The sequence below is a fragment of the Fistularia commersonii genome, chromosome 24 (assembly GCF_037954325.1).
Source record: "Fistularia commersonii isolate RoL2024-O1a breed Wild chromosome 24, RoL_Fcom_v1.0, whole genome shotgun sequence".
Classification (NCBI taxonomy): domain Eukaryota; kingdom Metazoa; phylum Chordata; class Actinopteri; order Syngnathiformes; family Fistulariidae; genus Fistularia; species Fistularia commersonii.
In genome coordinates, this window is record NC_141307.1 from 7,287,226 (window position 1) to 7,315,067 (window position 27,842).

A 27,842-nucleotide genomic window follows, 5' to 3' on the forward strand; every position below is an offset into this window, starting at 1 on the left:
TAAGACGTAATTCTATTACAATATGTCACATTTACTGAAATCCAGTCGCAGGGATAAAAGATTAAGCCATTTGGTCAAAAAGTGTTAATCTCAACAAGTTGAAGGTTAATGGAACAAGTTTAAAATTATTTTAGAATTCTTTAAAGAACTCCAAAGTAATTTACACCTTGTTCCAAACATTTCTAGGCCATACAGCATCGCTGGTCTCACCACAGTCTTGTACACCTTTCCTTTCATTCTGGCCCATAGTCTTCTATCACATAGTACCCCTGACACTTTTCTCAATCCCATCCCAACCTGCTTGGACCCGTCTCTTCACCTCTTTTCCACACTCTCCGTTACTCTGGACTTTTGACCCCAAGTACCTGAAATCCTCCAACTTCTTGATCTCCACTCCCTGTAGCCTCACCGTTCCAGCCGAGTTCCTCTCATTCACACACATATATTCTGTCTTGCTGCAACTAACTTTCATTCCTCTCCCTTCCAGAGCATACCTCCACCTCTCTAGATTTTCCTCTACCTGTTTTCTGCTCTCACTACAGATCACAATGTCATCCGCAAACATCAAGGGGTTTCCTGTCTAACCTCATCTGTCCATCACCATTGCGTACTAGAACGGGCTCAGAGCTGATCCCTGGTTGAGTCCCTCCTGCACCTTGAACTTCTCTGTTACCCCTACAGCGCACCGTACCAATGTCTCACAGCTAGCATACATGTCGCGCACCAGTTTAACATACTTCTCTGCCACTCCAGATTTCCTCATATAATACCAGAGCTCCTCTCTTGGCACCCTGTCATATGCTTTTTCTCGGTCTACAAAAACACAATGCAGCTCCCTCTGGCCTTCTCTGTACTTCTCTATTAGCTTTCTCAACGCAAATACTGCATCTGTAGTACTCTTCCTCGGCATGAAGCCATACTGCTTTTCACAAATGCTGACTTCTGCTCTCAGTCTAGTTTCCACTACTCTTTACCATAACTTCATTGTACGGCTCATCAACTTTATTCCTCTATAGTTGCCGCAATTGTGCACATCCCCTATATTCTTAAAAATAGGCACCATCACACTTTGTCTCCATTCTTCAGGCATCTTCTCACCCTCTAAGATCCTGTTGAATAATCTAGTCAGAAAATCTACTGCTCCCTTTCCTAGACACTTCCACACCTCCACAGGTATATCATCAGGACCAACTGCTTTTCCCCTCTTCATCCTCTTCAATGCCTTCCTCACTTCACTTTTACTAATTTGTGCTACTTTGTGGTCTACAATAGTCCCCTCTTCTACCCTTGCCTCTTTCATTTTCCCCATTCATCAGCTCTTCAAAGTACTCTTTCCATCTTCTCATCACTCTTCTAGCATCTGTCAATGCATTTCCTTCTCTGTCCTTAATCACCCGGACCTGTTGTACATCCTTTCCATATTTATCTCTCTGTTTTCGCCAACCTGTATAGATCATTCTCACCCTCCTTTCTATCCATCCGAGCATACAAGTCACCGTACGCTTTTTGTTTTGCATTTGCTACCTCTATCTTTACCTTTCGCTATATCTCCCTGAATTCCTGTCTGTTCTCTTCAGTCCTCTCAGTATCCCACTTCTTCTTTGCTAACCGCTTTCTCTGTATACACTCCTGCACTTCCTCATTCCACCGCCAAGTCTCCTTGTCTACTTTTCTTCCAGATGACACACCGAGTACTCTCCTATCTGTCTCCCTGATAACTCGAGCTGCTGTTGTCCAATCATCTGTAAGCTCACCGTGACCACCCAGACCCTTTCTCAACTCCTCCCTTAAAACCATGCAACACTCCTCCCTTTTCAGCTCCCACCACTTTGTCCTCTGCTCTGCCTTTGTCCTCTTCATCTTCCTTGTCACCAGAGTCATTTAGCTGCCCCACCTCATGGGCTCATCCAGGTGGATGAAGGGAATATAAATAAAGAAAACAAACTATAATAGAGATTTAATAAAGCGCGAAAAACAGTCAACATGCAAGCAGTGGGCGTGGCTCGTTGGTCTTGGGGTATGATTCTCGCTTAGGGTGCGAGAGGTCCCGGATTTATATCACTGATGATTCCCTGACTCTCATCTCCTTTGCTCCTACTTTTTCACAGCGCTGTAATGTGAGCAAGTACGTTTGTTTTGTTTTGTTGTCATTTGAACCGGGATATTAGCTCCGACTCCTTTGTTGCACAGGATACCTACGTTGAAGACAACTGATAGGTGAGAGCGTACCTTGACGTTGACCGGATAGGGAAGACCGAAGAACTGGTAAAATGTCACCCTTGAAAAGGTATTGAATGTGAGAAAACCTAATGGCAAATGAGATGTGACTTGATTTTCTCTGCAACGCTGATCACAATCAATGGAGCCCTATCCCCACCATAATTGGGCCTGGTGGAGAAATACAAGTATTACTAAGCAAGACATGAGACAATGTCAAAGAGTCCCAACATCTCTTCAGCGGCAGTGCTGCTTCTACCGTAGAGACTGGGAGAAAATGAAAAGTAAAGCAAAGGCAAAGTCTGCCGTGAGACAAAGGGACATTGTGGGCCAATTCAACATGGCAAGAGGTGCAGGAAAACAAAAATATCCCACATGACGGAAGGCTTCTCCCGCTGAGCAGCACCAGCTGGTGGTACTGGACATGCACCACCAGGAAGAAGCAGACTGAATTGCCAGAGCTTTGTCCCTCACCAAGCATGGCCGCTGGGTGAGCTGAGATGGTGTAAAAAGTAGTATGATCTTTTGGAGCGGCAGTGGAACATGGAGGCCACAAGCTGAGCTTGACCATCAGATCCATGTATGATGTCCTGCCCCCTCCTGCCAAAGTACAAAAGTATTTTGGAGAGGATCCAGCCTGTTTCCAGTGTCCTGGCGAAGCAATCCCAAAGAAAATCCTTGAGGGCTGTAAGACCAGGCTCCCCTGAAGAATAATCAGAGCCTGCATGCTAATCTGAAGGCAGATTCACCTGTTGCCCCAAGCAAACGGTGAAGTGCCTGGTTACTGCAATGGAAAACGAGAAGGTAGCCAGCAATGCCATGGGCCCATTGTAAGCCCTGGTACTAAAGGGCTTACGAGTAGACTCTATTTTCAGTCTCACCATTCTGGATGACATTATAGCGAGGTGGTCCTGAAAACCAAATACTACAAAGGTGTCTTCCTTGTGAAGCTGACACTTGGGAGTTTTTTCTTCTATATAAGTAATCATTGGGTGGAAAAGTCTGTGATGGTTGAACATCGCTGCTGAAGCAGAGGATGCAAGGTGTGTGCGAAGAGTAGACCGGATACGTCCGTATGACACAGCAGAATGTAGCATTGGAAGGGCTCGGGCTCGTCCGGGATTTGAACCCTGGACCTCTCGCACCCAAAGCGAGAATCATACCCCTAGACCAACGAGCCACAAAAGCTTGCTGAGTTGAGTCACGACCAATCAAATTTGATTATTCATATAGCACCAAACACCAACACAGCGTTTCCATGATGCTGTACAAATATAGAGCAGGACTGAACCACACTCTTTGGAAAGACTTACAGAATACCCACATTCCCGAATAAACAAGCACTTGGAGACGCTTTGAGGAAACACTGCCCTTTACCAGCTCAAAACTGATATGAGATTCCTGAGCCTTGGGGTTTCCTTCTGATGACCACCTGCTTTTATTCTAATATGGCACTAATGGCAGGCAGCCACTTGCTGGGAGTACAATGCAAGGTGTGAAATGTAGCTGAGGCCGTGGTCTTCACATTCTACAGTCATGGCCAAAAGTTTTGAGATTGCCACTTTCACAATGTCTGTTCCTTCATGGTTTTTAGGTGTTTGCCAGATGGTTCTATTGTTGTGCCATTCTCCAAACTTTTGGCCATGACTGTACAGACCTGGTCGTCACATCACAATTGATGAACAGCTTTACCCATCAGAAACGTTGCCCTTTGATTCAATATATTGCTACAAAACCAGATAAGTTTGGCATCAAACCACCAAACACCAGCTTTAAAGAATTCCAAAGTAATTTACAACTTGTCAACTATTTACAACTTTACAACTATTAACACCAACGCCATCTTCAAAAAGGGTCAGAGCCGCCTGTTCTTCCTCAGGAGGCTCAGATCTTTCAATGTCTGCAGGACCATGCTGCAGATGTTCTACCACTCGGTGGTGTCCGGCGTCATCTTCTACGCTGTTGTGTGCTGGGGCAGCAGGCTCAAGAAAGCTGACGTTAACAGAATAAACAAGCTCATCAGGAGAGCTGGATCTGTCCTGGGCGTGGAGCAGGAGTCTGTGGTGCAGGTGTCAGAGAGGAGGATGCTGAAGAAGCTCCTCAGCATCATGGACAACATCCATCACCCCCTGCATGCCACACTGACGTCCTGTCAGAGCTCTTTCAGCCGTAGACTGATACCACCGAGGAGCTCCACTGAACGCCACAGGAGGTCTTTCCTCCTGAGGCGATCAGACTTTTTAACTCCTCTCCATTCAGCCGCCGGCAACCATAACAACCTATCTTTAACCTAAAAACAAACAAAAATGTGCAATATCTCATTTCTGTGCAATATTCAGAAACTGTGCAATATTTCATCATATTTCATCTCATCTCGTAACAGCTACACTACAATGTTCCCTTCTATCATACTATTGTGCACTCCTTACCTCACTTGTTACTAAGACACTTATAGTTTTATCACTGCTTACTAAGACACTTTATAGTTTCACTGAGACACTTTATAGTTTATAGTTTATTTTTATTTCTAATTCTGCCTTTCTTTTATGATTTGTTACTGTTATATTTTCTGTAACTCTGGCACTGCAATTTCCTTCGGGATTAATAAAGTTGTTCTTATTCTTATTCTTATTCTTAAGAAAAGAAGCGAGGAAGGCAACGAAGAGGATGAGGAGTTCAAAGGCAGTGGGTCCTAATGACATGCCGTACATGTGGAGGCATGGAAGTGTCTAGGAGAGCCAGCGGTACGGAGGTCAGCGACTGGATGATTCAAAAGAAAAAGAAATACAGCACACATGGAAAAATACTGTACAGGGATGACAAGAAAGGCGACGAGCGACAGACAGAGACGGCGAGACAACGGAAAGTGACCCGAAAGGTAAGGCGAGGAACTATGACTGAGCGCTTCACTGTGACTCCGGTGGGACAGACACAAGGGAATGAGCGCGGGTGTCCGTGTGTGAAATGTTGGCGCTCTTGAGAGACAGCACCCCCTGCTGGGGACAGAGAGGACGAACATGAAAAAGCTTACAGCACCTGGTATTCCAAGGCGGTCTCCCATCCAAGTACTAACCAGGCCCGACCCTGGTTGGCTTCCGAGGTCAGACGAGATCGGGCGTGTTCAGGGTGGTATGGCCGTAAACGAGACTACCCTACGCGGAAGGGCATTTTATAAGCAGCCGTCCTCCGTCTTTTCCACCTCCAGTCATTTCCAGATTTGTCTGGAGCTCCTTCTATTGCGTTTCCATGATTACAGCCAGTGGCACCCAAGGTTACTTTAACCAAAATCATCAGACACACTTTACCTTAGGCTGCAGCCTAAGGTAAAGAGGGAGCTATCAAAGGCCATACCAGGACTCGAATTCACGGCGGGACAGTAAATTACAAGAGACTGAGAAAATTAAATAAAATAAACATGGAAAAAGGAAGAGTACTATAGATGCAGTATTTGCGCCGAGAATGCTCATAGAGAAGTACAGAGAAGGCCCGTGGGAGCCCCATTGCCTTTTTGTACACCTAGAAAAGGCGTACGACAGGTTGCCAAGAGAGAAGCTCTAGCTACCTCATTTGGTGTTTTAAAGTTCTTTTTTCTTGTTCAGTGAGAGAAATCTAATCTCTGCTGGGCTTTAACAAGTGCATCGAAGTCAGGTTAAATGTCTGTAGTGGAGATGTGAAGCACAGCTGACAGATGATCATCAGTGAGAGGATCTATACCTGGATTTTGTAAACTTCATCATTGAAAATGTTTGTTCACAAATGTAGGTAGAGCCAAAGAGAACAAACATCTTCTGAGCATGTCTCCTAATGTTTGGAAAGTTCTCCTCCTTGAGAGAAGAGTAGAAATCCAGCAGAGATCCTGACTTAAAGTGCTCTGCCAGTACTACATCAGACTGCAGGTCAATGAGTTCCAGCTGTAAATCACTGGGTGCATCATCCACACGGAAGGTAAAGGGAGAAGAAATCATGTGCATGTCATCCTCCATTGTTCTATGATCCTCAAATCGCCTTGAAAACTCACCATGCAATGCTCCTCACATGGATGAGTACCTGCAGAGGTTATCAGCTGATGGTGTGACTTCTTTCAGGGTCAGCATGTGAGTGAGAGTGTTGCTCTCCTGTTGTCTTGAAAGCAACTGTATCCTTCTCATGAAAGCCTTCACCGGGCTGTGCATTTCATGCACAAAAAGGCCCTTGCCTTGCAGCTTGGTGTTCAGTTCATTCATCAGTGCAGTCACATCAACAGCAAATGCAAAATCTGCCATCCTGTCCTCATCTGCAAGCTCTGGGGTAGCCTTGCCTTTTGTCTCACAAAACTCCTGGATTTCTGCTTTCAGATCCCAGACTCTTTTTAGCACTTTGCCCAGGCTGAGCCATCTCACAGAAGTGTGGTAGCCAATGTCACTGTGCTCACTCTCATGCTCCTCCAGAAGTGTTATAAACTGTCTGTGATTCAGTGCCCGCGCCCTGATGAAGTTAACTATTTTAGTAACAACATCGATAACATGGTTAATTTTTAGCACTGATTTGCACAACACATGTTGGTGTAAAATACAATGTAAAAATACCAATTTCTGATCAGGGTCAATTTCAGTCACTTTATCCTGCATGCGTTTTAAAAGTCCGACATTTTTCCCTGTAAGATTTGGACAACCGTCCTTGGTGACACCTGCCAGTCTGTCCCATTTCAGTCCCAACGTGTCCATACAAGCATTTACCTCAGTGAAGAGATCGCTCCCTGTCGTCATCCCTTTTAACGACCGCATTGCTGCCAGCTCCTCCGTAATCTTGAAGTCCGGCGCTATCCCACGGACAAATACGAGTAGCTGGGCTGTGTCGCGGACATCACAACTCTCGTCCAAAGCCAAGGAGAAAAAGTCAAAACTTGGCACTTCACGTTGCAGCTGTAGCTCCAGATTCCCCGCAATGTCCTCGATCCTTCTCGTCACGGTTCGCCTGGACAGCGGGACTTGCTCAAATGCCGCTTTTTTTCAGGGCATATTAGTGCTGCAGAGTCTACCAAGCACTCTTTCACAAACTCCCCCTCTGCGAATGGCTTGCTGTTTTTGGCTATTTTGTGGGATATCACGAAGCTGGTCTTGGTTGCTGCATCCCTGGATGTATGAAGCTTGGTAAAAAAGCCTTGCTGCGTTTGCAGCTTGGCTAGCAAAGCTTCCAATGTCCGCGTTCTTTCGTCATCAGTCAGGTTTTTATATTTCTCTGCATGTTTCGTCTGGTAATGCCGACTCAAATTGTAGTCCTTAAACACGACAATCTGCTCCCCGCAAACTAAACACACAGCTTTACCTCCAACTTCAGTAAATAAATACTTAGCTGTCCAATTTTTGTTGAAAATCCTACATTTGGCATCTACCTTTCTCTTTTTAGCCTGAGCGGATATTTTTGAGGGCGAAAATTGTCTTCTTGTGATTCAATCGCGCGCATGTCTTGATATTCGCATTACGTCATTATGTGCGTGAATTAAGAAAAAAAACAACAACTTCAGAATAAAAGCAGTGCAGCTTTAGCCCATGAATGAGGTGAAATTGGAAAGTATGTTTATTTTGTAATTTCCAATTAACCTTACACTGGCGGTCAGAGTCAACCAAAGGTATGTGGCCCGGGCCATACAATGCCCAGGTCTGTTATACAAGGTATGCTCAGGCATTTCCTACAAAGGACCAAAAGTCAGTTACAGTTGCCAAAGTATTGTGGGAAAGTACTTTGTTCATTATGGACTACCCGCTAGAATACATTCAGACCAAGGTAGAGATTTTGAAAGCCGCCTCATAAAAAAACTCTTATCCATGCTTGGAGTAAGAAAGTCGCACACCTCACCTTATCATCCGCAAGGTGATGCTCAACCAGAACATTTCAACAGAACACTTCTCTCAATGCTTGGAACTCTTGAAAATGTGCAGAAACAAAACTGGAGTCAACATATCAGTCAGTTAGTACATGCGTATAATTGCACTAAAAATTAGTCCACTGGATATTCCCCATACTACTTAATGTTCGGGCGCAATGCCAGATTGCCTGTTGACCTCTGTTTTGGTACAGCTCTCGACGGTAATTCAGAGACGTCTCACCTACAGTATGTGGACAAAATGAGAAAAGAACTCCAAAAAGCTTACCATTTAGCTGCAGAGTGTGCAACCAAGAGCCATCTGAGAAACAAAACCTGTTATGATCAATGAGTAAGAGACCAACCTCTACAAGAAGAGTCCTCATAAGAAATGTTGGCGTAACTGGGAAACAAACTACAAGATAGATGGAAATCCACACCCTATATTGTGATTAAAAAGTTTTCCAACTTACCTGTAGACAGAGTCAAACCCGAACAAGGAACTGGAAGTGTCAAAACTCAACACAGAGACCACCTTCTACAAATTGGTTATCTTGTCAGGATTCCCGATAATTCTGAACAAACTAAAAGAGTCAGAACACCAGTTACCAGGAGACAACATACTCTAAGACATCAAACACATCACCAAAATGATCAGACATCTGACATCTCTTCAAACTCTGAATCTGAGTATGAGTGTGTCTACGAGTGCCCAACCTATGATAAGGTCAGGAAACCACTGTCCATACCAGACCGAACCACCCCAGAGCATACTCCCTTTGAAAATTTCCCCTCATCTGAGAGTGAACCGGAGGTGGAGAAAGTACATTCTGTCAGTTCACAGGAAGAGGAATATCAGTCCTCCAACGAGGAAGCAGATACTAATGATACAGCTGAAGACACTGATGTGGAGTTGAGAACTCAAACCAGCCCTAGAAGCAGAAAGTCAATGCGTGAAGTAAAACCAGTGATCCGCTTGACCTATGATAAACCTGGAACTCAAGCTGGGGAACCTGTGACTATTGTGCACCAGAGCATGGTCATTCACTTGAACCTCAGTGCCAGAGGAAACCCTGATCTTGTGAAACATCCTAAAACATGCCCGTACAGATCTAAGTCTAAACAGTACAGTTAGATGAGGACATCTACACCTTTTAGAAGGGGGAGGATGTAGCCCGTCTAAAATTTCATTACAGACCATACAGGCTAAAATGTAAAGATGTTTTAACATTTAAGTAAAATTAATTAAGACTGAAATGGCTGTAAAACATTTAATATTTCATGTTTAAAATGTGTTCATAAATGGTTAAAAACAAGGTTTAATCTTATCTAAGGTTTTTGTCATTTATTTGGGAATCGTGCTTTTAATCGCCACAAGCTTGTGTGAAACGTACAGCTCAACATGTGCTTTTGTTTGCATCCGAACTTGTTAAGTGTTAATATGGTATTTTCTTGAATTGTATTGGTTGATGTACACTTAGTGTCCAATCCCATGCGTGATGGCGGGATCTGAATGAGGAAGGCAATAGAACATCTAGGCGCGAGGCATTCGACTGCTGCGTTTGCCGAGGGAAGTTTGTGAAGCTAAGCTGAAAGGAGAATGGTCATAAAACATTGTGGATGCAGAGTCTACGTTGCTGTTTTCGACTATTTAACCCTGTGATGAGTGAGTACTCGATGTATATGATTTTTATGCTAAGACGATATGTTTAAGTGCACATATGCGATGCTAATCGAGCGTTAGCATTGTTAGCATTTTACCGCGAGTTAATTTCATACTCGTATGTAAAGTATATGAGCTTGGAATTGGAGACCTTTGATGCTCAGTGGACCGAGAGGAATTCTCTGGACGTTTCTGCTGAGGCTTAATCGATGAGTTTCACCGAGTGCACTTCGTGATGCCGTGATGCCAAGTCATTGCTAACCCGTTTGCCGAGAGGGAATCGCATGGTGATGGACAACATTTGACTATCCATTGCTTCAACACCAAAAGGATTAGTGAGTACATCAAAGCACATGCATTTTATTTTGGGGCTTGTGAACAAGTGAAACGGACATTTTCTGTTTTTCTGGTCCAACGATCCCGAGCATCGAATCAGGCCTGCCACGATTGAACTTTCTGAGAAAAACAAAAAGGACTTTAAGGTTATGGTTTTTGAACTGGACTGAACTTGAAGGGATGTACATGGTTTTTGAATATGTTTATGTAGTTGCAAAGCGACAAAATCTCAAATGAACGCACTACCAATTTTATTTCATTTTTCTTTCTTTTAATTTTGTGAAACTAAACTTTAAATTTGTACTTAAAGAGATCTGTGTTTGTCTTAATTCATATTTTATCCTTAGGAGATGGAGGCACCGCTATAATCAAACAGCATAAATAAGTTTAAGTTATCAAAAAATTAGGTATTATTGTTTCTCCTGTTTACCATTGAAAATTTCATCGAAGTAACGTTCCCAGGGCCCAAACCATTGTACTATCACTGCATTAACTAAGAGGTTGGGTGCTACACTGCTCTAACCAAAAATCATCAGACACTCTTTACCTTAGGCTACAGCCTAAGGCTAAAGCCTAAGGTAAAGAGGGAGCTAGCAAAGGCCATACCAGGACTCAAATGCACGGCGGGACAGTTAATGACAAGAGAAAGAGAAAATTAAATAAAATACACATGGAAAAAGGAAGAGTACTACCGATGCAGTATTTGCGCCGAGAATGCTCATAGAGAAGTACAGAGAAGGCCGGTGGGAGCCGCATTGCCTTTTTGTACACCTTGAAAAGTCATACGACAGGTTGCCAAGAGAGGAGCTCTGGTATCCTATGAGGAAGTCTGGAGCGGCAGAGAAGTGTGTTGCACTGGTGCAGGACATGTATGCTAGCTGGGAGACAGTTGTGCGGTGTGCTGTAAGACGGGACCAGAGAAGTTCAAGGTGGAAGCGGGACTCTGTTGGGGATAGGCCCTGAGCCCCTTCTTGTTCGCAACGGTGACGGATGAAGGTAGACGTGAATCTCCACGGACTGTGACCTTTGCAGATGCCGTTGTGATCTGTAGTGAGAGCAGAAAACAGGTGGAGGTCAAGATAAGATAAGATAAGATAAGACCTCCGTCTCGTCCCGGACACGGAGGTCCCGGTGGAGGCTGATGTTCCTGCTTTAAAAAAAACAACATGGCTGATGCATCTTCCGCATCTGCCCGGTCACGTGGTACACGGCCCTCCGACAGGACGCCGAAGCATCAAAGTAAACCCAGGACTTCAACAACCAGACTCCTAGGAATATGATGAATGAATGGGGAAAAATGAAAGAGAGCCAAGGGTAGAAGCGCTGATTACTGGCGATCGCAAAAGGAGCAGAAAAGAGTGTAAAAAGAAGCGAGGAGGGCATCGAAGAGGAGGAGGAGTTCAAAGGCAGGGGGTCCTGATGACGTACCGTACATGTGGAGTCCTGGAAGTGCCTAGGAGAGCCAGCGGTACGGAGATCAGCGGTTGGATTATTCAACAGCGACAGGTATAAACGAGAGAAAAAGAAATTCAGCACACATGGAGAAATACTGTACGGGGATGACAAGAACGGCGGCGAGCGACGGACGGAGGCGGCGAGACAACGGAAAGTGACCCGAAAGGTAAGGCGGGGAACTATGACTGAGCGCGTGTCGCGCCGGGCTTCACGGTGACTCGGGTGGGACAGACACAAGGGAATGAGCGGCGTGTGTCCGTGTGTGAAATGTTGGCACTCTTGAGAGACAGCACCCCCTGCTTTTGACAGAGGGAACGAACATGAAAAAGCTTACGGCACCTGGTATTCCCAGGCGGTCTCCCATCCAAGTACTAACCAGGCCCGACCCTGCTTGGCTTCCGAGATCAGATGAGATCAGGCGTGTTCAGGGTGGTATGGCCGTAAACGAGACTAGGCTACGCGGAAGGGCATTTTATAAGCAGCCGTCCCCCGTCTTTTCCACCTCCAGTCATTTCCAGATGTGTCAGGAGCGCCTTCTATTGCGTTTCTATGATTACAGCCAGTGGCAACCAAGGTTAATATAACCAAAAATCATCAGACACACTTTACCTTAGGCTGCAGCCTAAGGTAAAGAGGGAGCTAGCAAAGGCCATACCAGGACTCAAATGCACGGCGGGACAGTTAATGACAAGAGAAAGAGAAAATTAAATAAAATACACATGGAAAAAGGAAGAGTACTACCGATGCAGTATTTGCGCCGAGAATGCTCATAGAGAAGTACAGAGAAGGCCGGTGGGAGCCGCATTGCCTTTTTGTACACCTTGAAAAGTCATACGACAGGTTGCCAAGAGAGGAGCTCTGGTATCCTATGAGGAAGTCTGGAGCGGCAGAGAAGTGTGTTGCACTGGTGCAGGACATGTATGCTAGCTGGGAGACAGTTGTGCGGTGTGCTGTAAGACGGGACCAGAGAAGTTCAAGGTGGAAGCGGGACTCTGTTGGGGATAGGCCCTGAGCCCCTTCTTGTTCGCAACGGTGACGGATGAAGGTAGACGTGAATCTCCACGGACTGTGACCTTTGCAGATGCCGTTGTGATCTGTAGTGAGAGCAGAAAACAGGTGGAGGTCAAGATAAGATAAGATAAGATAAGACCTCCGTCTCGTCCCGGACACGGAGGTCCCGGTGGAGGCTGATGTTCCTGCTTTAAAAAAAACAACATGGCTGATGCATCTTCCGCATCTGCCCGGTCACGTGGTACACGGCCCTCCGACAGGACGCCGAAGCATCAAAGTAAACCCAGGACTTCAACAACCAGACTCCTAGGAATATGATGAATGAATGGGGAAAAATGAAAGAGAGCCAAGGGTAGAAGCGCTGATTACTGGCGATCGCAAAAGGAGCAGAAAAGAGTGTAAAAAGAAGCGAGGAGGGCATCGAAGAGGAGGAGGAGTTCAAAGGCAGGGGGTCCTGATGACGTACCGTACATGTGGAGTCCTGGAAGTGCCTAGGAGAGCCAGCGGTACGGAGATCAGCGGTTGGATTATTCAACAGCGACAGGTATAAACGAGAGAAAAAGAAATTCAGCACACATGGAGAAATACTGTACGGGGATGACAAGAACGGCGGCGAGCGACGGACGGAGGCGGCGAGACAACGGAAAGTGACCCGAAAGGTAAGGCGGGGAACTATGACTGAGCGCGTGTCGCGCCGGGCTTCACGGTGACTCGGGTGGGACAGACACAAGGGAATGAGCGGCGTGTGTCCGTGTGTGAAATGTTGGCGCTCTTGAGAGACAGCACCCCCTGCTTTTGACAGAGGGAACGAACATGAAAAAGCTTACGGCACCTGGTATTCCCAGGCGGTCTCCCATCCAAGTACTAACCAGGCCCGACCCTGCTTGGCTTCCGAGATCAGATGAGATCAGGCGTGTTCAGGGTGGTATGGCCGTAAACGAGACTAGGCTACGCGGAAGGGCATTTTATAAGCAGCCGTCCCCCGTCTTTTCCACCTCCAGTCATTTCCAGATGTGTCAGGAGCGCCTTCTATTGCGTTTCTATGATTACAGCCAGTGGCAACCAAGGTTAATATAACCAAAAATCATCAGACACACTTTACCTTAGGCTGCAGCCTAAGGTAAAGAGGGAGCTAGCAAAGGCCATACCAGGACTCAAATGCACGGCGGGACAGTTAATGACAAGAGAAAGAGAAAATTAAATAAAATACACATGGAAAAAGGAAGAGTACTACTTTTGCAGTATTTGCGCCGAGAATGCTCATAGAGAAGTACAGAGAAGGCCGGTAGGAGCCGCATTGCCTTTTTGTACACCTTGAAAAGTCATACGACAGGTTGCCAAGAGAGGAGCTCTGGTATCCTATGAGGAAGTCTGGAGCGGCAGAGAAGTGTGTTGCACTGGTGCAGGACATGTATGCTAGCTGGGAGACAGTTGTGCGGTGTGCTGTAAGACGGGACCAGAGAAGTTCAAGGTGGAAGCGGGACTCTGTTGGGGATAGGCCCTGAGCCCCTTCTTGTTCGCAACGGTGACGGACGGCCTGACGGATGAGGGTAGACGTGAATCTCCACGGACCGTGACCTTTGCAGATGCCGTTGTGATCTGTAGTGAGAGCAGAAAACAGGTGGAGGTCAAGATAAGATAAGACCTCCGTCACGCCCCGGACACGGAGGTCCCGGTGGAGGCCGATGTTCCTCCTTTAAAAAAACAACATGGCTGATGCATCTTCCGCATCTGCCCGGTCACGTGGTGCACTGCCCCCCGACAGGACGCCGAAGCATCAAAGTAAACCCAGGACTTCAACAACCAGACTCCTAGGAATATGATGAATGAATGGGGAAAAATGAAAGAGAGCCAAGGGTAGAAGCGCTGATTACTGGCGATCGCAAAAGGAGAAGAGACAAGTGTAAAAAGAAGCGAGGAGGGCATCGAAGAGGATGAGGAGTTCAAAGGCAGTGGGTCCTGATGACGTACCGTACATGTGGAGGCCTGGAAGTGCCTAGGAGAGCCAGCGGTACGGAGGTCAGCGGCTGGATTATTCAACAGCGAGAGGCACAAACGAGAGAAAAAGAAATTCAGCACACATGGAGAAATACTGAACGGGGATGACGAGAAAGGCGGTGAGCGACGGACGGAGGCGGCGAGACAACGGAAAGTGACCGAACAAGGTAAGGCGGGGAACTATGACTGAGCGCGTGTCGCGCCGGGCTTCACGGTGACTCCCGTGGGACAAACACAAGGGAATGAGCGGCGTGTGTCCGTGTGTGAAATGTTGGCGCTCTTGAGAGACAGCACCTCCTGCTGTTGACAGAGGGGACGAACATAAAAAAGCTTACGGCACCTGGTATTCCCAGGCGGTCTCCCATCCAAGTACCAACTAGGCCCGACCCTGCTTGGCTTCCGAGATCAGACGAGATCGGGCGTGTTCAGGGTGGTACGGCCGTAAACGAGACTAGCCTACGCGGAAGGACATGTCATAAGCAGCCGTCCTCCGTCTTTTCCACCTCCAGTCATTTCCAGATCTGTCAGGAGCTCCTTCTATTGCGTTTCCATGATTACAGCCAGTTGCAACCAAGGTTACTATAACCAAAAATCATCAAACACACTTTACCTAAGATAAAGAGGGAGCTAGGAAAGGCCATACCAGGAGTCAAATGCACGGCGGGACAGTTAATGACAAGAGAAAGAGAAAATTAAATAAAATACACATGGAAAAAGGAAGAGTACTACAGATGCAGTATTTGTGTCGAGAATGCTCATAGAGAAGTACAGAGAAGGCCGGTGGGAGCCGCATTGCCTTTTTGTACACCTTGAAAAGTCATACGACAGGTTGCCAAGAGAGGAGCTCTGGTATCCTATGAGGAAGTCTGGAGCGGCAGAGAAGTGTGTTACACTGGTGCAGGACATGTATGCTAGCTGGGAGACAGTGGTGCAGTGTGCTGTAAGACGGGACCAGAGAAGTTCAAGGTGGAAGCGGGACTCCGTCGGGGATAGTCCCTGAGCCCCCTCTTGTTCGCAACGGTGACGGACGGCCTGACGGATGAGGGTAGACGTGAATCTCCACGGTCCGTGACCTTTGCAGATGCCGTTGTGATCTGTAGTGAGAGCAGAAAAGAGGTGGAGGCCAAGATAAGATAAGATAAGATATGATAAGATAAGATAAGATAAGATAAGATAAGAACAACTTTATTTATCCCGAAGGAAACTGTTGTGCCAGAGTTACAGAAAATATAACAGTAATAAATAATAAAAGGCAGACTTGGAAATCAAAATAAACTATAAACTGTAAAGTGTCTCGGTGAAACTATAGAGAGGTGGGGGTATGCTCTGGAAAGGAGAGGAACGAAAGTTAGTCGCAGCAAGACAGCATACATGTGTGGGGATGAGAGGAACTCGGGTGGAACGGTGAAGCTACAGGGAGTGGAGATCAAGAAGCAGGAACATTTCATGGACTTGGACACTCTGGATTGTTTTTTGGGCCGATCGTAAATCCACGCTTTTGCGGTGCACCTGCCATGTGCAACGACAACTCCCTGGTTGGGTCACAACCCAGCCAGGGAGGGTGGGCGCGTGCGACCACAAACAGTGAACCCGGCCTCCGGCGACACAGACTTGCTCTTGAACAGCACAACAGGGGAGAGCGCGGACGCAGTACCCCACTACCAAAAATTATGCAGTCGAGATTCCCACATTTGGGGAATTCGCAGGGGTCAGCACAGCCGCAGTGCAATGGCTGAGCCTCGTCCTGTGTGAACCACCTTCTTGATCATGGTATCTCCCCTGCCAGGTAAGTATGAGTCGCACGCGTCCCGCGCACGGACCGCTTTCACACGCACGCCGTTCTCAGTCGGGGGGGAACCCACGCGGACTGTTCCGGGAGCTCACACAAGTTCCCCCTCGCACACACACACACGCAAACACACACACACACACACTCCGCCAAAAAAAAACGTCAACTCTGAGTTCTGACGGGCCGGGACGCCGAAAACGACACGGACGCTTCAATTTTCACGAAGAAGTCAGAGGACAACCGGAACACGTTCCGTCCGTCCTCCTGATGGCGCGAGGGGTTTCTGCTGCTCTACGACCGGGAGAACTTCCCCCTGAGCCCAGTCTGACACAGTCTATACAAGGCAATCCATCCGTTTCAAATGCGATCCATTTAGGCTCAATTCTGGTCCATAGTGGGATTTTATTGGGCTGCACGGGGCGAATGGTAGGGACAGGGTTTCAGGCAGACACGCTCGTGTGTCGCTATCTACCGTTCCCTACCGGCAGAAACAACGGGGACAGTGTCGCTGGTCACACAGGGTACAGATAAGATCTGGGTCCCGTGTATGTTGGTTATGTATGACGTTGTTGGAGGACATGGCAACCTTGACATCGGACACAAAAGCAGGGGGTGCACCATTCCCAGAGGCATTGCAATACCGGGTCGATGCGTGGAGTGGACGACTCAAAAATCAATTTAATATTTGGTCCCCGGATAGGGGACGTATCAGATATTAAACTGATAAGAACAGATACTACACTTGATCTTAGCCAAAAGGCCGAGAAGCGATAGCCCCACGCCCTCGCTCGACGCCAGCGCATTCCCCGCACCGTCAGCTTCACTCACGACTTCATTCCCAAATAAACCCCCACCCCGTCTAAGCCGCTCGGCCCGGAGCGACGGCGCATCTCCCCCATCGCCCCCATCGCCCCGGAGACGGAGGTCCCGGTGGAGGCCGACTCTCCTGCTTGACAAGAAACAACATGGCTGATGCATCTTCCGCATCTGCCCGGTCACGTGGTGCATGCCCGCCCCGACAGGACGCTGAAGCATCAAAGTAAACCCAGGACTTCAACAAGCAGACTCCTAGGAATCGTGTCCCCTTCAAATCAACCTGGAATATGGGAAAAAGTCGCCCGTGAGGAGAAAAGACACAGGTGGAAACAGGACGTTTGAACCGCTCACGATACACAGCGCGGCAAACGGGCGCCATCTTGTGAACCCGTCTGGTTACCGTATCGATGCGACCAGCTCTCACAGAGACTCGCCGCTCATCGCCGGGAAACACAATTCAAAAAACGGCACGAACACAAGACAACAGTAAAATGGTTTTAAATCCACATTTACATTTAATTACATTCATGTTTTCGTCACTACCAGCAGAACAATTTCTAAACACGACGGTAAATCATCTCGTCCCGTGGCGAACACCCACTGGACCCCGGCACCCCAAACAGCCTTCGACGGCCTTGAACGCTAACCCCGCCCCGCACTGGCTAATACCGGCTGTTACAACGACTGCTGGTCGGACGGAGCCGATCGCGCTCGGCTAGACCACCGCTTTATCGTTGTCGTTTGAGTCGCCAACACTCAATTACCGACGCTCTCCGAGGCAAGATGGCGGAAGGCCGCTAGCTAGGTTGTTAGCTAGCCTTACCTCAGCTCACGAAATCTGTGACGTTGTCAAGATTTCTAGGCCGAAAGGCCCTCAATTACCGTGAAAAATCACCGGGAGTTGCTTCGCGGTTGTTATAAACACGGTCAATCCGATTGTAGGTCGAGAAATCGTCACTATTCTCTGTAAAAGTGAACTTACGTCGCGGGGCTGGACGGCGCTTTTGACCGGGAACAAATCGCGGAACCCTTGAGCCTTCAGGGACCGACAGCTCCCTTCTTCACTTCCGTTAACGGGGTATGTTCGGAAAACGGCCATAAACTCTTCGGTTCAATTCTACTTTGAACTATATAAATTAATTCTACTTCAAACTATATGAATTAATTCTAATTCTAACCATATGAATTAACTGTACTTTAAATTATGAATTAAGAAAAGAGACGTGGGACCTGTGGAATCCCCTCCGTGGACACTTTCATCCCGAGTCCCGCTTCTCTGAACTCTTATACTGGCATTCTGTGGCTTAACTGATGCCAGACCACCATTGTTGACATGCAGAGGTTTTTAAATGCACTGAATGGAGAGAAGTTCTGACACACTGTTGATGAATCAGGTCCAAGTCCAGTCACCCAGCAGCCCAGGAGTCTCCTTCTGTGCGCCGGTCTGCTCCAAGACCTCCAACATCATCCCCGTCTGCAGGAAAACAAAGAACCACAGGACCCTGGGTACAGATCTTCCATCCTGGCTCTGTAGGAGTGACTGACGTCCTCTGAGCACCTTGTTGTTCTGTCTTACCTGAGATCCAACACCGACCCGCCCTGGACCCCCTGCTGTTCACCTAGAGTGAGCAGGACCAGAGGAGATGCCGTGATAATGAGCACTGTTGTGCAACTTGAAAGTCCTAGAAGTGACATCTGGACATCTGGAGCTCATGTGAATATAAACCACAGCGGGTAAAAACACAAACACATAAGCTGCACTTGTCTGTGAACTGCAGGTGTTCACATTGTAACGAGATATTTACACATTAACCTTTTTTTTTTTTTACTTTTAATTAAATACATACTGTTAAAATTTGCAAATATGTCCTGGAAGAGCAGTGCCTGTAACACGGCTGATGGAAAATGTTCATTATGAATGAAACAAGGAAAAGTTCATCCATTTTTTATCCCCGCTTTATTTATTATTGTTATGTTTTACTTGAAACTCTGGCACAACCATTTCCTTTGGGATAAATAAAGTTATTCTTATTCTTATTCTTAAACAGGCCACATCTGGCCCATCAAAGATTGGTACAGAATTCATGCTTGATATGTATGATTGGATCAACGAATGTGGGAGCTCAAACTGGAGATTATCAATTTTTGGAGCTACTTCAGAACTCTTGAGAATTTATCCTGAACTGAATAACACGGATTGGCTTTGTTATTTAACATTTACTGTGGACCTACTGACACACATGAATGAGCTGGACGTGAAGATCCAACCAAAAAAACGGTTTGTGAATGAAATGCAAGCAAACGTCAGAGCCTTCAAAACCAAGTTGGTTTTATTTTCAAAGCAAATATCAAAAGAGTCTGATATGTACTGTTCACAAATACATTTTTTGTTTTACATGTATCATATTGTCAAATTTTAAAAGTCAATCCGGCCCCTGAGCCAAAAAGTTTGCCCGCCAAACAGGAATGTTTGTTCCTGACCAACTACTTATTCTCCATCATTATGTCCAAATAAGTTTGTTAAAAATCAGACAAGGTGATTTTCTGTCTCTCATAGTTGAAGTATACCAATGATGAAAATGAAAGACCTCTATCATGTTTTTAAGTGGGAGAACTTGCACAATTGTTGGCTGACTAAATACTGTTTTGCCCCACTTTATCTGAATACTGGGTACTGACACTTATTCAAATCAACATTTTAAAATGAGCTGATTTAGACTGTAATGATCATTTTGAGCTTATTTTAATCAAATTGTCAAATGTTCAAATACAACATTCAAGTTTTTAGTTTCACCTATGAACAGGGTGATGGCAATCAGCACCAACAACACACTGAAGTCTCACAGCACCTTGACTGGACTGAAAATCAATGTCAAAATGAAGCTATGACAAACAGTGCACCTCTGCGTGAATTCTGTCCTCTTTAAACATATCTTGAACCCCCGGTGCATGTCTTTGCGATAACAAGTCATAACTTCTCACTCCAAACTCACCTGAAACACAATAACAAATAAAATCTTCAAAGGGTACAGAAGAGACCTGCATGTTTTATTCCTAAACCAAGCCAAGGCGTCTTAATCCATCCCCACATCTGTCATCTGGGAGGCCTTCAACCTCTTCCAAGTGCATGAAACCACCACAAACCTGGTCAGAAGCTTCCTCCAGCATTTCTTATTCTGTAAAACAACCACAGAGTACAAAATATGGTGATCATTGGAAGTGGGCTTCAGGGCAGGCTGCGCCACATCCCCTCTAGCCTTTACCATGGCAATGGAGATGATCATCGGTGCATCTCGGTGGAACGACGGAGGGGAGCTACTGCAGGCTTGACAGCGGCTGCCTCCGATTCGTGCCTCCAAATAATTATTGGAAAAGCCCCCCAGTACAACAGTCAAAGAACATTAAATGACCACCTAGATCCCCACCATCACCTCTACCAAATGCCAGCTGGAGAAGCTTCACTCCAACACTACCTGGGGAAGAAGAAGTTGGAAGCCAACAAGTAAGGGAGCATTTCCATCGTGAAAGGAAAGCTTACTGGCCACGGTTCCACCTCGTCGAAACAGCCATTCCTTTGATATCAGAGCTGCAGGTCCAGCCTTGGATGGTGGAAGCCTCAGATGCAGAACAGACCAACGCTGCATTGAATCCCTTCAGTGGGTTGTAGGACAGGATACAGATTGGATTGGAAAAGCAGGATTTCCCTTGAAAGGTAGTAAACATCAGACTTTTCTACTCATCCTGAAATTTATTACAAAACACACAAGAGATGTGTTTCAGTATTACACATTTACAATACGCAATTAAAAATGTGTCTGTAGATCTTTGTGCAAGTCGCTACAAATCAGCCTTGCTTGTTCAGAGATTATTAAAAAATCATTTTCACAGAAAGGTGGATTTAGAATTCAGTAAAATAAAAAAAAAAACCATTGTAACAGTTTTACCAGAGATTTTCAATAATAATGTTTTCGTTTCCCATATGAACAAGCAGATGAAAATGTGTACAAACAACAGACGAGAGTGCCACATGACCACAAGCATGTAATTGATTCCTAAGTACAAATACAACCACTAATACAAAAGTTTTTGAGTCATGCATTGCTCCATTCAGAAGCTGATCCAGGGTCAGCCATCGCAGCCATTCAATGACAAGAAAAACGTCAACTCTGAGTTCCGATAGGCCGGAATGACCGAAACGACACAGACGCTTCAATTTTCATGAAGAAGTCAGAACACAGAACACATTCCGTCCATCCTCCTGATGCCACAATTGGTTTCTATTGTTTTACAAACGGGAGAACTTTGCCACGATCCCAGTCTGACAGTCTTTAAACGCGACCAGTGTGGTGGACGGATCGGGGCTGTCGTCTTTTGTCGTCAAACACAATCCATTTGCGCTAAGATCAGATTCCTTGGTGGGAATTTACTTCAGTACACGGAAGCAAGGCGTAGAGACAGGCTGTCCAGTTAACAAACTTATGTCACACGTCACCTATAACCCTCCTGCCTCTTTGCATTATCATCTACCAACATAATACAGTAGACACACCAAATGGTACGTTAAACATTCGTCTCCACGATCTTTGTGATGTCTCCCATCGAATATGTTATTATTTGCAATTTAACAGGGTGCACCGTCATCTTCACTTCAAACAACATCGCTGATGCGTCTTCCGCATCTCCTCGGTCACGTGGTGCACGGCCGACCAATAGGACGCCTTCTTCTTCTTCTTCTTTCGGCTTTTCCCGTCAGGGGTCGCCACAGCGAGTCAACTTTCTCCATCTAACAGTTTCTAGTCCATACATCATCGCTGGTCTCACCACTGTCTTGTACACCTTTCCGTTCATTCTGGCCGATAGTCTTCTATCACATAGTACCCCTGACACTTTTCTCCACCCATTCCAATCAGCTTGGACCCGTCTCTTCACCTCTTTTCCACACTCTCCGTTGCTCTGGACTGTTGACCCTAAGTACCTGAAATCCTCCAGCTTCTTGATCTCCACTCCCTGTAGCCTCACCGTTCCACCTGAGTTCCTCTCATTCACACACATATATTCTGTCTTGCTGCGACTAACTTTCATTCCTCTCTTTTCTAGAGCATACTTCGACCTCTCTAGATTTTCCTCAACCTGTTCCCTGCTCTAACTACAGATCACAATGTCTGCAAACATCATGGTCCATGGAGATTCCTGTCTAGCCTCATCTGTCAGCCTGTCCATCACCATTGCTAACAAGAAGAGCCTCAGAGCTGATCCCTGATGGAGTCCCACCTCCACCTTGAACTTCTCTGTTACCCCTACAGCACACCGTACCAGTGTCTCACAGCTAGCATACATGTCCTGCACCAGTCTAACATACTTCTCTGCCACTCCAGACTTCCTCATACAATACCAGAGCTCCTCTCTTGGCACCCTGTCATATGCTTTTTCTAGGTCTACAAAAACACAATGCAGCTCCCTCTGGCCTTCTCTGTACTTCTCTATTAGCATTCTCAACGCAAATACTGCATCTGTAGTACTCTTCCTTGGCATAAAGCCATACTGCTGTTCACAGATGCTGACTTCTGCTCTCAGTCTAGTTTCCACTACTCTTTCCCATAACTTCATTGTATGGCTCATCAACTTTATCCCTCTATAGTTGCCACAATTCTGCACATCCCCTGTATTCTTAAAAATAGGCACCAACACACTTTGTCTCCATTCTTCAGGCATCTTCTCACTCTCTAAGATCCTGTTGAATAATCTAGTCAGAAAATCTACCGCTGCCTCTCCTCGACACTTCCATACCTCCACAGGTATATCATCAGGGCCAACTGCTTTTCCACTCTTCATCTTCTTCAATGCCTTCCTCACTTCACTCTTACTAATTTTTGCTACTTTGTGGTCTACAATAGTCACCTCTTCTACCCTTGCCTCTCTTTCATTTTCCACATTCATCAGTTCTTCAAGTACTCTTTCCATCTTCCCATCACTCTTCTAGCATCTGTCAATACATTTCCCTCTCTGTCCTTAATCACCCGGACCTGTTGTACATCCATTCCATCTTTATCTCTCTGTTTCGCCAACCTGTATAGATCATTCCCACCCTCCTTTCTATCCATCCGAGCATACAATCATTGTACGCTTTTTGTTTTGCCTTTGCTACCAGTATCTTTACCTTTCGCCACATCTCCCTGAACTCCTGTCTATTCTCTTCAGTCCTCTCAGTATCCCACTTCGTCTTTGCTAACCGCTTTCTCTGCATATACTCCTGCACTTCCTCATTCCACCACCAAGTCTCCTTATCTATTTTCCTTCCAGATGACACACCAAGTACTCTCCTATCTGTCTCCTTGATAATACGAGCTGCTGTTGTCCAATCATCTGGAAGCTCACCGTGACCACCCAGACCCTTTCTCAACTCCTCCCTGAAAACCATGCAACACTCCTCCCTTTTCAGCTTCCACCATTTTGTCCTGTGCTCTGCCTTTGTCCTCTTCATCTTCCTTGTCACCAGAGTCATCCTACAAACCATCATCCTTTGCTGTCTGGCAACACTCTCACCTACAACTACTTTGCAGTCACTGATCTCTTTCAGGTTACCGCATCTATACAAGATGTAGTCTACCTGCGTGCTCCTACCCCCACTCTTATAAGTTACCCTATGTTCCTGTTTTTTTGGGAAAAAGGTGTTCACTACAGCCATTTCCATCCTTTTTGCAAAATCTACCACCATCTGTCCCTCTGCATTCCTGTCCTGGATACCAAATCTGCCCATCACTTCTTCATCCCCTCTATTGCCATCGCCAACATGTCCATTGAAGTCTGCACCTATTACCACTCTCTCATTTCTGGGAATATTCTGCATCACTTCATCCACCTCATTCCAGAACTTCTCCTTCTCTTCAGATTCACATCCCACCTGCGGGGCATAGCCACTAACAACATTGAGCATCACACCTTCAATTTCCAGTTTCAGACTTATAAGTCTATGTGACATTCTTTTCACCTCTTGGACGTTCCTAACAAACTCCTCCTTCAAGATAACTCCTATTCCACTTCTCTTCTTGTCAGTACCATAATAGTACAACTTAAAGCCCGCTCCTAAGCTTCTAGCCTTACTACCTTTCCACCTGGTCTCCTGGACAAACAGTATATCCACCTTCCTTCTCTGCATCATGTCGACAAACTCTCTACCTTTTCCTGTCATAGTCCCAATATTCAAAGTCCCTACTCTCCCTACTCCCTACTCCCAGGCTCTTTCCTTTCCTTCTCTCTCTCTGCTTCTGAACACGCACTCCTCCTCTTCTTCTCGTTCTTGTTCTTCGACCCAATAAAACCAATAAAGCCACAATAAAGCCATCTAGTCAAAACAATTTTGACTAGATGGCTTTGTTGTTAAAACCTTCAGCAGTAGGTGAAGACATTGTGTAGAATCACGTCATATTCAGCATATTTCAGCACCAGATACCAGCATTAAGAATACCATGGTTATTTACAATATGTGAGTGAATTTATTCATTTTGTAGATTCTATATTTTGTAGAATCCCTTAATATTCAGCATATTTCAGCACAAGACACAACCTTTAAAGAATTCCAAAGTTATTTACAACTTGTGCCATAAACATTCGACTTAGTGAGATAAACATTTTTGATCAAATGGCTTTGTCTTTTAAACCTGCTGCTGGATTTCAGTAAATGTGACATATATTGTTAGAATCATGGCCTATTCAACATATTTTAGCACCAGACACCAGTTTTAAGAATTCACTTGTTATTTATAACTTGGTCCAAAAAGCTTCAACATCATGACATGAAGAGTTTTGACCAGATAGGTTTATGGTTTAAACCTTTGGGTAGATTTAGGTAAAGATGGCATACTTTGTGTAGAATCACATCATATTCAGCACCAGGCACCAGCATTAAGAATTCGAAAGTTATTTACAACCTGTGCCAAAAATCTAAAACTTGGAAGATAAACACTTTTTGACCAAATGGGTTTATCTTTTAAAGATGTGGCTCCATATCAGTAACTGTCGCAGATATTGTGTAGAATCATGTCCTTTTCAATATATTTTAGCACCAGACACCAGATTTCAATCATTCTTTTCTTCTTAAAACTTGTTCTAAAAAGCTTCAATTGGTAAGATAAACACTTGATGTCCAAATGGCTGGATTTCAGTAAATGTGACATGTATTGTGTAGAATTACGCCCTATTCAGCATATTCCAAAAACAGACACAAGATTTAAAGAATTCCAAAGTAATTTACAACTTGTTCCAAAAAATTCAATTCGGTGTGAAACATTTTTGAATAAATAGCTTTGTCTTTCATTCTTTCGGCTGGGATTGAGTGAATTTATACATTGTTTCGATAGTGTATTATCACATCCTAATCGGGAAATTTCAGCACCAGACACCAGCTTTAAAGAATTCCAAAGTTTTTTAATACCTTTGCCAAAAACCTTAAACTTGGAAAAAGCTTCAACTGGTGAGATAAACACTTTATGTCCAAATGGGTGTGTTTTAAACCTGCAGCTGGATTTCAGTAAATGTGACATACTGTATATTGTGTAGTATCACTTCATATTTAACATATTGCAGCACCAAACACCAGTTTTTAACAATTCACTTCTTATTCAAAACTTTTTTCAAAAATCTTCAACTTGGTGAGGTAAGAACTTTTCAACCAAATGCCTTTATCATTTAAACATCTGGCTGGATGTTAGTGAATCAGACATTAATTGTTTAGAATCACATCCTATTCAGCATATTTCAAAAACAGACACCAGTTTTGAAGAATTACAAAGTTATTTACAACTTTTGCAAAAAAACCCTCAACTGGCTGAGATAAAAAATTGACCAAACGGCTTCATATTTCTAACTGTCAGCTGCATTTAAGTAAAGATGATATATACTGTGCAGAATCACATCCTATTCAATAATTTTCAACAACAGGTGCCAGCTTTAAGGAATTCCAAAGTAATTTACAACTTGTTAAAACCTACTAAACCTGCAACATGATATTTATACATTTGACATATTTTGTGTAAGTTCAAATCCTATTTAACATATTTCAACAACAGAAACCAGCTTTAAAGAATTCCAAAGTAATTTATAACTTGTTCCAAACACCTTCAGTTTGGGTGATGAACATTTTTGAATAAATGGCTTTATCTTTCATTCTTGCGGCTGGATTTGAGTGAATTTATACATTGTTTAGATTCTGTATTGTGTATAATCACATCCTTATCGGGAAATTTGAGCTTCGGACACCAGCTCTTAAGAATTACAACTTGTGCCAAAAACTGTCAACTTGGTGAGATAAAGATATTATATCCAAATTGCAACTATGAGAGCGCAAAGACCAGACATCCCCCTCCCTTTTTTTTTGATATTAATGTATTTTATTTCCTGAGTTAGCAACTTGCTCCTTTCCTCTCAGTCACTGTTCGTAAGTATGTAGTACCACATTCCACCACAGGATGGCCTGAAACCAACTGTGATTAGTTTGCCGAGACGAGGTCACAGCATTAGTTCAGTGCTGTGTTGGACGCCAGTAATGTGGCTAATTTCTGTGTTACAGCCGACAGCAAAACCCGCAAAACCTACACACTGAATCATCATCATTCACGTGTGCAACACAACCACTACAAAAGCTGATGCAGAAGCTGTAGTTAAACCTATCTGTAAATATATTCTGCCAACCCATGGCATACTGCAGAGAATAAATGAAGTTGTACACAATGGGTCAAGTTATGGACATTGACTTAAAGAGACATTGTTCTTATCATCCACAAACTGCAGGGTTAGTGGAAAGAACAAATGAAACAGTAAAAAACAGACTAAGAAAATGTACGGAACGTACAGTAAAGACATGGCGAGAGTGCATATATATGGTAAAAATGTATATGCACATAGTTACCACAGTGAATGGTTTGACACCATTATAGATAATACATGGTGGACCATTCAGGTTACCGATGACACATCCAGACCTAGAGAAGGCCCACACAGAAGAAACTTAGTGGAATACATTAGAAATACACTAAGGCAACGAGACGTAACAGACGCAAATGATCTACCTGAATCTCAATCTGCTCCACAGGTGAAGGTTGGAGTTGGTGATTGGATCTTCGTGAAAGTCATAAAGAGAAGCTGTTGGAGTTCAGCACGCTGGGAAGGACCATTCCAAGTACTTCTGACCACGCCGACTGCAGTGAAAACTGCGGAACAATCCACTTGGATTCATAATCACACTGTAAGGTACTCCCTGTTGATCCTACTAACACTGGCTAGAGGGGAAGGCTGACTACAAAGGGGAGTAAGAAGGATAGTCTTACTCGTCTCAAGGCATCGGCTGTATTAGTGAAGATACCACCAGATCCTTAACCGTTTAGGTTGGAAGGGTCCAGGATGAGGCAGCCAAAACAGGAGCACCCAACCCAGCAGGAGAAGGCAGAGACAAACAATGACAAGTCTGATGAGTAAAGAAGGGCCTATCTCAAACTTATAAAGAACTATGAAATGAGAACAATGCTCCTCCCTGTAACAGTCTCTGGTGGCGATTGATAAATATAACAGCAGGAGACCAAACTGATTGCTATGTTTGTACTGTAATGCCACTATCAGTGTCTCCTAACCCGACTATACAACCTCATCCAATTAATGAAAGTGAAACCTTGTCCATAATATGGGTGGACTGAATCCAAGGACTGAATCAGAGATTTTGAATT

The 27,842-nt window shown here is 45.0% G+C and overlaps 6 non-coding genes and 1 pseudogene across 6 annotated transcripts; all 7 read right to left on the minus strand.

Moving 5' to 3' along the window:
* Window positions 1-3,325: 3,325 nt before the first annotated feature.
* On the minus strand, window positions 3,326-3,397 carry trnap-ugg (transfer RNA proline (anticodon UGG)). The gene has a single exon. It is a non-coding gene; the product is annotated as a tRNA-Pro (tRNA).
* A 1,844-nt stretch (window positions 3,398-5,241) lies between these two features.
* On the minus strand, window positions 5,242-5,360 carry LOC147219833 (5S ribosomal RNA). Its single transcript, XR_015108615.1, has one exon. It is a non-coding gene; the product is annotated as a 5S ribosomal RNA (ribosomal RNA).
* A 6,480-nt stretch (window positions 5,361-11,840) lies between these two features.
* LOC147219834 (5S ribosomal RNA) lies at window positions 11,841-11,959 on the minus strand. The gene has a single exon (XR_015108426.1). It is a non-coding gene; the product is annotated as a 5S ribosomal RNA (ribosomal RNA).
* A 1,385-nt stretch (window positions 11,960-13,344) lies between these two features.
* Window positions 13,345-13,463, minus strand: LOC147219835 (5S ribosomal RNA). Its single transcript, XR_015108427.1, has one exon. It is a non-coding gene; the product is annotated as a 5S ribosomal RNA (ribosomal RNA).
* A 1,387-nt stretch (window positions 13,464-14,850) lies between these two features.
* LOC147219836 (5S ribosomal RNA) lies at window positions 14,851-14,969 on the minus strand. The gene has a single exon (XR_015108638.1). It is a non-coding gene; the product is annotated as a 5S ribosomal RNA (ribosomal RNA).
* A 1,183-nt stretch (window positions 14,970-16,152) lies between these two features.
* On the minus strand, window positions 16,153-16,316 carry LOC147219837 (U1 spliceosomal RNA). Its single transcript, XR_015108240.1, has one exon. It is a non-coding gene; the product is annotated as a U1 spliceosomal RNA (small nuclear RNA).
* A 602-nt stretch (window positions 16,317-16,918) lies between these two features.
* On the minus strand, window positions 16,919-17,083 carry LOC147219838 (U2 spliceosomal RNA; annotated as a pseudogene).
* Between the last annotated feature and the right edge of the window lie 10,759 nt (window positions 17,084-27,842).